Below are 9588 nucleotides of genomic sequence, written 5' to 3' on the forward strand. Positions count from 1 at the left end.
GGGTCTAATTGTGTTGTGTCCTGGGGCTCTGTGGGTCGTTTAGTGTTTGTGAACAGAGCCACAGGACCAGCTTGCTTAGGGACTCTTCTCAGTTCATCTCTCTGTAGTGATGGCGATGGGAAACGCTTCCCTTGTAGAATTTAACGTCTCTTTATGGATTTTGATAAATTAGCGGGTTTCGGCCCATTTGCTGCTCTGAATGCATTGTTTGGTGTTTTATGTTGTACACAGATGATCTATTTTGCAAAATTCTGCATGCAGAGTCTCAAATTTGGTGATTGTGAAAATTTGGTTGGTGAGCAGACCCAGACCTCAGCTACCATAAAGGGAATGGTTGTTGTTTTTTGTGTGCTCTAGGCAACGGTGATGTAGAAGGAATTGTATTTGTGGTCCTGGCAATTGACTTTTTTTGACACCATTATCTTCGTTATACTAGATTTTGTCTGTCAGGGCCCAGGTCTGTCAGGCCAGTCGCCAGGTTGCAGGTCGGTTCAGGTCCAAGGTCTGTCAGGGCCAGGTCTGTCAGGGCAGGTCTGTCAGGGTCCAGGTCTGTCAGGGCCCAGCGTCTGTCAGTTCCAGGTCTGTGGGTCCAGGTCTGTCAGGGTCCAGGTCTGTCAGGTCCAGTCTGTCAGGGTCAGTCTGTCAGGTCCAGGCTGTCAGGGCCAGGCTGTGCAGGGCCCAGGTCTGTCAGGCCCATGGTCTTTCAGGGTCGCCAGGTCTGTCAGGGCCCAGTCTGTCAGTGGTCCCAGCGTCTGTCAGTTCCAGTCTGTCAGGCCAGGTCTGTCAGGGTTCCCAGGTCTGTCAGGTCCAGGTCTGTCCAGGGCCCGGTCTGGCAGGGCCCAGGTCTGTCAGGGCCCAGGTCTGTCAGGGCCCAGGTCTGTCAGGCGCCCAGGTCTGTCAGGGTCCAGGTCGGGTGTCAGGGCCCAGGTCTGTCAGGGCGCCAGGTCTGTCCATGGGCCCAGTCTGTCAATGGGTCCAGTTCTGTCAGGGCCCAGGGCTGTCAGGGCCCAGGTCTGTCAGGGCCAGGTCTGTCAGGGCCCAGGTTTCGTCAGGGTCCAGCGTCTGTCAGGTCAGTCTGTCAGGTCCAGGTCTGGCAGATCTGTCGCAGAAGATTAGGTGCTGCCCTCATTGGTTGACAGAAGCAGAATCATCAGAAACAGTAGACATTTTGAATTCAGATTCTAGTAAGTAAGGCCGGGTGCTGCAGACTGTTCTAGTCTCTACCTCTCTCTCTCCCCCTCCTCTCTTCATTCTCTCTTCTCCCTCCCCATCTCTGTCTCTCTCTCCTCTCTTCCCTCTCCCTCTCCCCTCCCTCTCTTCGTCTTTCTTTCTCCTCTCCCTCCCTATATCTCTCTCTCTCTCTCCTCTCTCTCAGAATGACAGACAGATACCACACCCACACACACACAACAGACAGACAAACACACCACACACACACACAAGACAGTACAGACAGGACCTGTAACACTCCAGACCAGTAACACTCCAGGACCTGGTAACACTCCGTCCTCCGTCCTCCGTCCTCTCTTCTCCATCCTCCCTCCTCCATCCTCTCTTCTCCGTCTTCCATCCTCCATCCCCCTCCTCCCTTCTCTTTCCTCCGTTCCTCTCTTCTCCATCCTCCCTCCTACATCCTCTCTTCTCCTCATCATTTCTCCATCTCCTCCTCCCTCCTCTGTCCTCCGTCCTCTCTCTTCTGTCCTCTGTACTCTGTCCTCTGTCCTCCCTGCCTCCGTCCTCTCTTCTCATGTCCTCTCTCTTATGTCTCCGTCCTCTCTTATGCCTCTGTTCTCCGTTTTCTCTCCTCCATCCTCTTCCCCTCGCGTCCTCTCTTCTCCGTCCTCTCTCTTCTGCCTCCGTCCTCTCTCCTCCACCTCTCTTCTCCGTCCTCCATCCTCCATCCTCCCTCCTCCCTTCTCTTTCCTCTCGTCCTCTCTTCTCCATCCTCCCTCCTTACATCCTCTCTTCTCCGTCATCCTTCTCCATCCTCCCTCCTACTCCTCTCTTCCTCCGTCCTCTCTCTTCTTTCTCTCCGTCTCTTCCTCCTCTCTCCGCCTCCTCCTCGTCTCCGTCCTCTCTCCTCTGTCCTCTCTCTCTGTCTCCATCCTCTTTCCTCTGTCGTCTGTCCTCCCTCTCCATCCTCCTCCTACGTCCTCTCTCTTCTGTCCTCTCCTGCTGTTCTCCCTCCTCTCTCCTCCGTGACCCGGAAACCTAAGTGTTGGAGAAGATGTCAGTTTTTAGAGAGTTCTCCGCCCTCCTCCTCATGGAGAACAGTCATGTGTATCCTACCACGGAAGAGTTTTGAAATCTGTCACAACCACTTTTGAATCAGCTTTTGTTTGTAGAGAGAAAAACATACACACGTTTAAAAGCAATATGTTAATTATTGTTTTATCTATAATTGTAACGAGGCGCTGAGAGGTCGGGAATGCAAGTTCAGGGAATCATATGTTTAATAAACAAACAAACAATAAACAACAAACACAAACAACGCACCGACATGTGAAAAAAGAGCGATAACGACCTGAGGAAGAGAACCAAGCGGTAGGTGACAGATATAGGAAAATAATCAAGGAGGTGATGGAGTCCAGGTAGGGACCAGATTATAGGGAAGGTAATCAACGGAGGGGTGATGAGTCCAGGTGAGCTGAACAGATAGAGGGAAGGTAATCAAGAGTGTGAATGGAGTCCAGGTGAGTGACAGATACAGGGAGTAACAGGAGGTGATGAGTCCAGGGTGAGGTACAATATAGGAAGAAATTCAAGGAGGTGATGGAGAACCAGGTGGGGACAGATATAGGGAAGATAATCAAGGAGGTGATGGAGTCCAGGTGAGTGAACAGATATAGGCAAGATAATCAAGGAGCGTGATGAGTCAGGTGAGTGACAGATATATGCGAAGATAAATCAAGGAGGTGATGAGTCCAGGTGATGACAGATATAGGGAATGGTAATCAAGGAGGTGATGGAGTCCAGGTGAGTGACAGATATAGGGAAGGTATCAAGGAGGTGATGAGTCCAGGGAGGACAGATATAGGGGAAGGTAATCAAGGAGGGCGATGGAGTCCAGGTGAGTGACAGATATAGGGAAGGTATCAAGGAGGTGATGGAGTCCAGGGAGTGACAGATATAGGGAAGTAATACAAGGAGGTGATGGAGTCCAGGTGAGTGACGAATATGGAAGGTAATCAAGGAGGGGATGGGTCAGTGTGAGTGTCATGAGGCGCTGGTGTACTTGACATGGTGACAGGTGCGCTTGACGATGGTGACAAGGTGTGCTGGATAATCAGCAGCCTTGACCTAGAGCCGGAGAGGGAGTAGACGTAACAATAATATATATTGCACAACTAACTGAATTTGTTTTTGAGCACTTTACACATTTTTTTAGGATCCACCCCTGTAAAACATTAAATTATTTTGGGAATCCACCCCTGTAAACAGTCAGTTGCCTAATGATTTGAGTCGAGAAGGATCGGCTTCATGTACCCCTTTTCTGTGGCCTCGTTGGTGAGCTGTTATAATCATAATTTCCATAATTAATAATATAGTTTGGGTTTTAAACACGCCTGAAAATATGCTGTTTCTATGTCTCAAACGGGTGTGGTTACTTCAGTTTCTGTGAGTATATAAAGTTAATATTGTGGGATTGTAATTCTGACATGGTGCAGGAGCCTGTATTTTTTTTAGCCCGCCGTAACAATTTGTGTGGGTAATAACTTTTAGGTGTTTCAACAACTAGATTTGTTTAAGACTATCCAAGGACAACACTCTGTGTGACCTGATTTATGCTCCACTGCAGGAAAAGCACATGTCCATGCCAAATACACTCTCCTCGCCAAACCTCTAGCTCCATGAAACTTTGACCTTGAGCAAATCTAATTGAGAAAGAGACTCCCAAACAGCCTCTGTGTTTCTCTCGCACCACAGATTCTCTAGCCATTGTAAATGAAGGACCCTTCAAATGGGTATGGCCAGCATGGTCGTTTCATAGTAATTAGATTTCCTCTCTGTGGTTGTAATGGCATAATGAGCAGAGCAGAAGGTGACATTCATTAGAGGACATTACTTCCCCGCTCCCCTACAGCACACTGGCACTGATAAGGACTGTGGGAACACGAAGTGCGACTGGGTACTCTCTTAATGACGGTCACGCTTGCCTGAACAGGAGAAGCCTTCAGCTCCCAAACGCAACCCAACACCTAGTAGGCCGGAACAGGAGGTACTGTCAGTTCCCAAGCTAAACCCAACACCTAGTAGGTCTGGAAACAGGAAGGTTACCTGTCAGCTCCCCAAGCTAACCCAACACCTAGTAGGTCTGGAACCAGGAAGGTACCTGTCAGCTCCCCAAGCTAACCAACACCTAGTAGGCCTGGACAGGGAAGGTAACCTGTCAGCTCCCCAGACTAACACACCTAGTAGGTCTGGAACTAGAAGGTACCTGTCAGCTCCCGCAAGCTACCCAACACCTAGTAGCGCTGGAAAGGAAGCGTACTGTCACTCCCCAAGCTAACCAACACCTAGTCAGCGTCTGGAACAGGAGAGTACCTGTCAGCTCCCCAAGCAACCCAACACTAGTAGGTCGACAGGAAGGTACCTGTGCACTCCCAAAGGCTAACCAAACCCTAGTAGGGTCTGGACAGAGCGAAGGGGGTACCTGTCAGCTCCCCAGCTAACCCAACACCTAGTAGGTCCTGGAACAGGAAAGGTACCTGTCAGCTCCCCAAGCTAACCAACACAGAACTGGAACAGGAAGAAACCTGTCAGCTCCCCAAGCTAACCCAACACCTAGAGGCCTGGAAACAGGAAGGTACCTGTGCCGTCCCAAGCTAACCCAACACCCTAGTAGGTCCGGAACAGGAAGGTAGCCTGTCACTCCCCAAGCTAACCCAAACACCAGTAGGTTGAAGCGAAGGACTGTCAGCTACCCAAGCTAACCCAACACTAGTAGGATGGAACAGGAAGGTACCTGCAGCTCCCCAAGCTAACCAACCCTAGTAGGTCACCAACACTAGTGGCCTGCAACAGGAAGTACCTGTCAGCTTCCCAAGCTAACCCAACACCTAGTAGGCCTGGGAACTGGGAGCGTACCTGTCAGCTTCCCCAAGCAAACCAACACCAGTAGATCTGGAACAGGAAGGTACATGTAGCTCCCCAAGCTAACCCAAACAGCCCGCCAACTGGGTGAAGTTTTAAGTTTTCTGATCTTAAAAAATATATATATTACTGTTATCATTTATATTTCAACAATGTTTTATTTATTAGGGGACATAAAAGACTGTAAAAAATACCAGCAAAATCAACTCCAAGTGGTTTTTAATTTAGGATACTCTGTCAAAGTATTCCCCCGTATAATATCACCAAGATACTGTAGAATGTGATATCTATACAGATGTAAGCAAGTTTGGAAGGATTGATGTTTTCGTCAAGATATTAGATCTGTTTGGTGTTTTGTTGGTCCAATTGCAGGTCTACAAATTAATTGTAATTTAATGTTCAGCACCCCCCCGCCCCCTCCCCCTGACCCATCCAGTTCAAGACAAAATCATCCGTTGGCTAAATCTACTTGCTGATCCCTACGGTAGGGGACCACCCACCTCCCAGAATGGGTGAAACACCCGTTCGCTAATGAAATTTTCACTGTCCTTATGTTATAGAAATGCAATACCAAGCAAATATATTCTTCATGTTCGAATTATTCAGTGCGTGTCTTTCTTAAGATACCATCAGTAACCTAAAGAGGTCCGGTAAGCAATGAGATCTGTTGACAGAGGGATACCGGTTTGTCGCAGCGACTGTCAGGACAAATGTTGTGGGGTCCTCTGCAAATTGTTTCCTCGTTGTCGCAAAAAAGAAGGCAAAACTAAACTCTCTCTTAGGGGATGGAGTCCAGGTGAGTGACAGATATAGGGAAGGTAATCAAGGAGGTGATGGAGTCCAGGTGAGTGACAGATATAGGGAAGGTAATCAAGGAGGTGATGGAGTCCAGGTGAGTGACAGATATAGGGAAGGTAATCAAGGAGGGGATGGAGTCCAGGTGAGTGTCATGAGGCGCTGGTGTACTTGACGATGGTGACAGGTGCGCTTGACGATGGTGACAGGTGTGCTGGATAATCAGCAGCCTGATGACCTAGAGGCCGGAGAGGGAGTAGACGTAACAATAATATATATTGCACAACTAACTGAATTTGTTTTGAGCACTTTACACATTTATTTTAGGATCCACCCCTGTAAACATAAATTATTTTGGGATCCACCCCTGTAAACATCAGTTGCCTAATGATTTGAGCGGAGAAGGATCGGCTCATGTACCCCTTTCTAGTGGCCTCGTGGGTGGAGTGTTATTAATCATAATTCCATAATTAATAAATATTATTTTTTTAAACACGCTGAAAATATGCTGTTTCTATGTCAAACGGTGTGGTTATATTTCAGTCTTCTGTGATGTATATAAAGTGTAATATTGGGATGTAATCTGACATGGTGCAGGAGCCTTATTTTTTTTTAAGCCCGTAACAATTTGTGTGAGGTAAAAACTTTTGTTTCAAAGTAGATTTGTTTAAGACTACCAAGAAACACTCTGTGTGACCCTGATTTATCCCACTGCAGTAAAAAGCACATGTCCATCCACATACACTCTCCTCGCCAAATCTACTCCATGAACTTTGACCTTTGAGCAAATCTAATTGAGAAAAGAGACTCCCAAACAGCCTCTGTGTTTCTCTCCACCACAGATCTCTAGCCATTGTAAATGAAGGACCCTTCAAATGGGTATGGCCCAGCATGGTCTGTTCATATGTAATTAATTCCTCTCTCGGGTTGTAATGGCATAATGAGCAGAGCAGAAGGTGACATTCATTAGAGACATTACCCCGCTCCCCTACAGCACACTGGCCACTGATAAGGACTGTGTGGAACAGAAGTGGCTGACTTGAGTGTACTCTCTTAATGACGAGTCACCTTGCCTGGAACAGGAAGGAACCTGTCAGCTCCCCAAGCTAACCCAACACCTAGTAGGCCTGGAACAGGAAGGTACCTGTCAGATTCCCCCAAGCTAACCCAACACCAGTAGGCCATGGAACAGGAAGGTAACCTGGTCAGCTCCCCAAGCAACCCAACACCTAGTAGTCTGGAAACAGAAGTACCTGTCAGCTCCCCAAGCATACCCAACACCTAGTAGGTCTGGAACAGGAAGGTACCTGTCACTCAGCCTCCCCAACGCAAACACCAACACCTATAGGTCTTGGAACAGGAAGGTACCTGTCAGCTCCCCAAGCTACCCAACAACCTAGTAGGCCTGAAAGGAAGGTACCTGTCAGCTCCCCAAGCTACCCAACACCTAGTAGAGTCGTGACAGAGTACCTGTCAGCTCCCCAAGCTAACCAACACCTAGTAGGTCTGGAACAGGAAGGTACCTGTCACTCCCCAAGCTAACCCAACACCTAGTAGTCTGGAAGAGAAGTACCTGTCAGTCCCCAAGTAACCCAACACCTAGTAGGTCTGAACAGGAAGTACCTGTCAGCTCCCCAAGCTAACCCAACACCTAGTAGGACTGAACAGGAAGGAACCTGTCAGCTCCCCAAGCTAAACCCAACACCTAGTAGGCCTGGAACAGGAAAAGTACCTGTCAGCTCCCCAAGCGAACAACACCTAGTAGGTCTGGAACAGAGAAGGTACCTGGCAGCTCCCCAAGCAACCCAACACCTAGTAGGTCTGGAACAGGAAGGGTAACCTGCAGCTACCCCAAGCTAACCCAACACACCTAGTAGGTCTGGAACAGGAAGTACCTGTCAGCTCCCCAAGACTAAACCAACACCTAGTAGGTCTAACCCCAACACCTAGTAGGCCTGCAACAGGAAGTACCTGTCAGCTCCCCAAGCTAACCCAAACCTAGTAGGCTGGAACTGGACGGACCTGTCAGCTCCCCAAGCTAACCCAACACCTAGTAGATCTGGAACAGGAAGGTTACATGGTCAGCTCCCCCAAGCTAACCCAACACCCCCAACTGGGTGAAGTTTTAAGTTTTCTGGATTTAAAAAAAATATATATTACTGTATATCATTTATATTTCAAAATTTTTATTTATTAGGGGACATAAAAGACTGTAAAAATACCAGCAAATCAACTCCAAGTGGTTTTTAATTAGATATCTGTCCAAAAAGTATTCCCCACGTATAATACACAGATACTGTATATGTGATATCGTATACAGATGTAAGCAAGTTTGGAAAGGATTATGTTTAGTCAATATTATATCTGTTTGGTGTACTGTGGTCCAATTGCAGTCTACAAATAATGTAATTTATGTTCAGCACCCCCCCCCCCCCCCTCCCCCTGACCATCCAGTCAAGACAAAATCATCCCGTGGCTAAATCTACTTGATGATCCCTCGGTAGGTGACCACCCACTCTGCCCAGAATGGGTGAAAACACCCTTCGCTAATGAAATTTCACTTCCTTATGTTATAAAATGCAATTTACCAAGACAAATATGATTCTTCATGTTCTGAATTATTCAGTGCGGTCTTTCTCTAAGATACCATCAGTAACCTAAGAGGTCCGAGGGTAAGCATGGAGATCTGTTGACAGAGTGGATACCGGTTTGTTAGCAGCGACTGTTCAGGACAGGACATGTTGTGGTGGTCCTCTGCAAAGTTGTTTCCTCGTGTCGCAAAAAAGGCAAAACTAAGGAGCTGAACTGCATATAGAAAGACTTAGAAAATGATTTTAAAAACGTGTGGTACGCTCAACGCTCCAATGTTATTTGAGAGAAATCTTCTAGAAACAGAACAGAAATTGTAATTAAATACATTTTTCATTATTATAAACATCAAATTCTAAAATATGAAAATACTACAATACACAATACTATAATACTGTCATGTCTCAAATATCTATCTTACCTCTATATTATTTTATGTCCTCTGGGTTCGAGATGAAAGATGACGCGTTCAATGGTGAGCCTAGTCAGTTAGCTTTAACGTCTCTCACAGCGTCCATCATCGCTGATGCCATGCTATTTCCCAGATTTATTAATTATAACCACTTTTTTCCCACTGGCCTCCATTGATTTACTCGGCTAAATTCTTTCCGTCCTACAATGGTATAAATTCCAATAACATGTGAATGGATTATAATATATACATGAAAGGGAAAGTAAAGAGGGATATCTAGTCAGTTGAACAACTGAATGCCTTCAACTGAAATGTGTCTTCCATATTTAACGCAACCCCTCTGAATCAGACAGGTGCGGGGGGATGCCTTAATCAACATCCGCGTCTTCGGCGCCCATGAGGTTTGTACCATTGGTTCTCTCGGGGGAGTATCTACACAATTAACGTATTATGTCACCCATTGGTCAAAATCTGTATTTTTGATTGCAAACCCTACACCCAGGCTCCCCTCTACCCTTTCAGAGAGATATTTGATCTCCCCTCTACCCTTTCAGAGAGATATTTGATCTCCCCTTTCAGACAGAGATCTGATCTCCCCTCTACCCTTATAGAGAGATAAAGCCCTGATCTCCCCTCTATCCTTATAGAGAGATAAAGACCTGATCTCCCCTCTACCCTTATAGATAGATAAAGATCTG

General features: G+C 47.0%; 1 pseudogene; it reads right to left on the reverse strand.

The window, feature by feature from the left end:
* Nucleotides 1-3216: 3216 nt before the first annotated feature.
* The window catches only part of LOC112074688 (receptor for retinol uptake stra6-like), a 37737-nt pseudogene continuing 31365 nt past the window's right edge, over nucleotides 3217-9588 (reverse strand).

This window comes from Salvelinus sp. IW2-2015, unplaced genomic scaffold (assembly GCF_002910315.2).
Source record: "Salvelinus sp. IW2-2015 unplaced genomic scaffold, ASM291031v2 Un_scaffold2762, whole genome shotgun sequence".
NCBI classification, from domain to species: Eukaryota; Metazoa; Chordata; class Actinopteri; order Salmoniformes; family Salmonidae; genus Salvelinus; species Salvelinus sp. IW2-2015.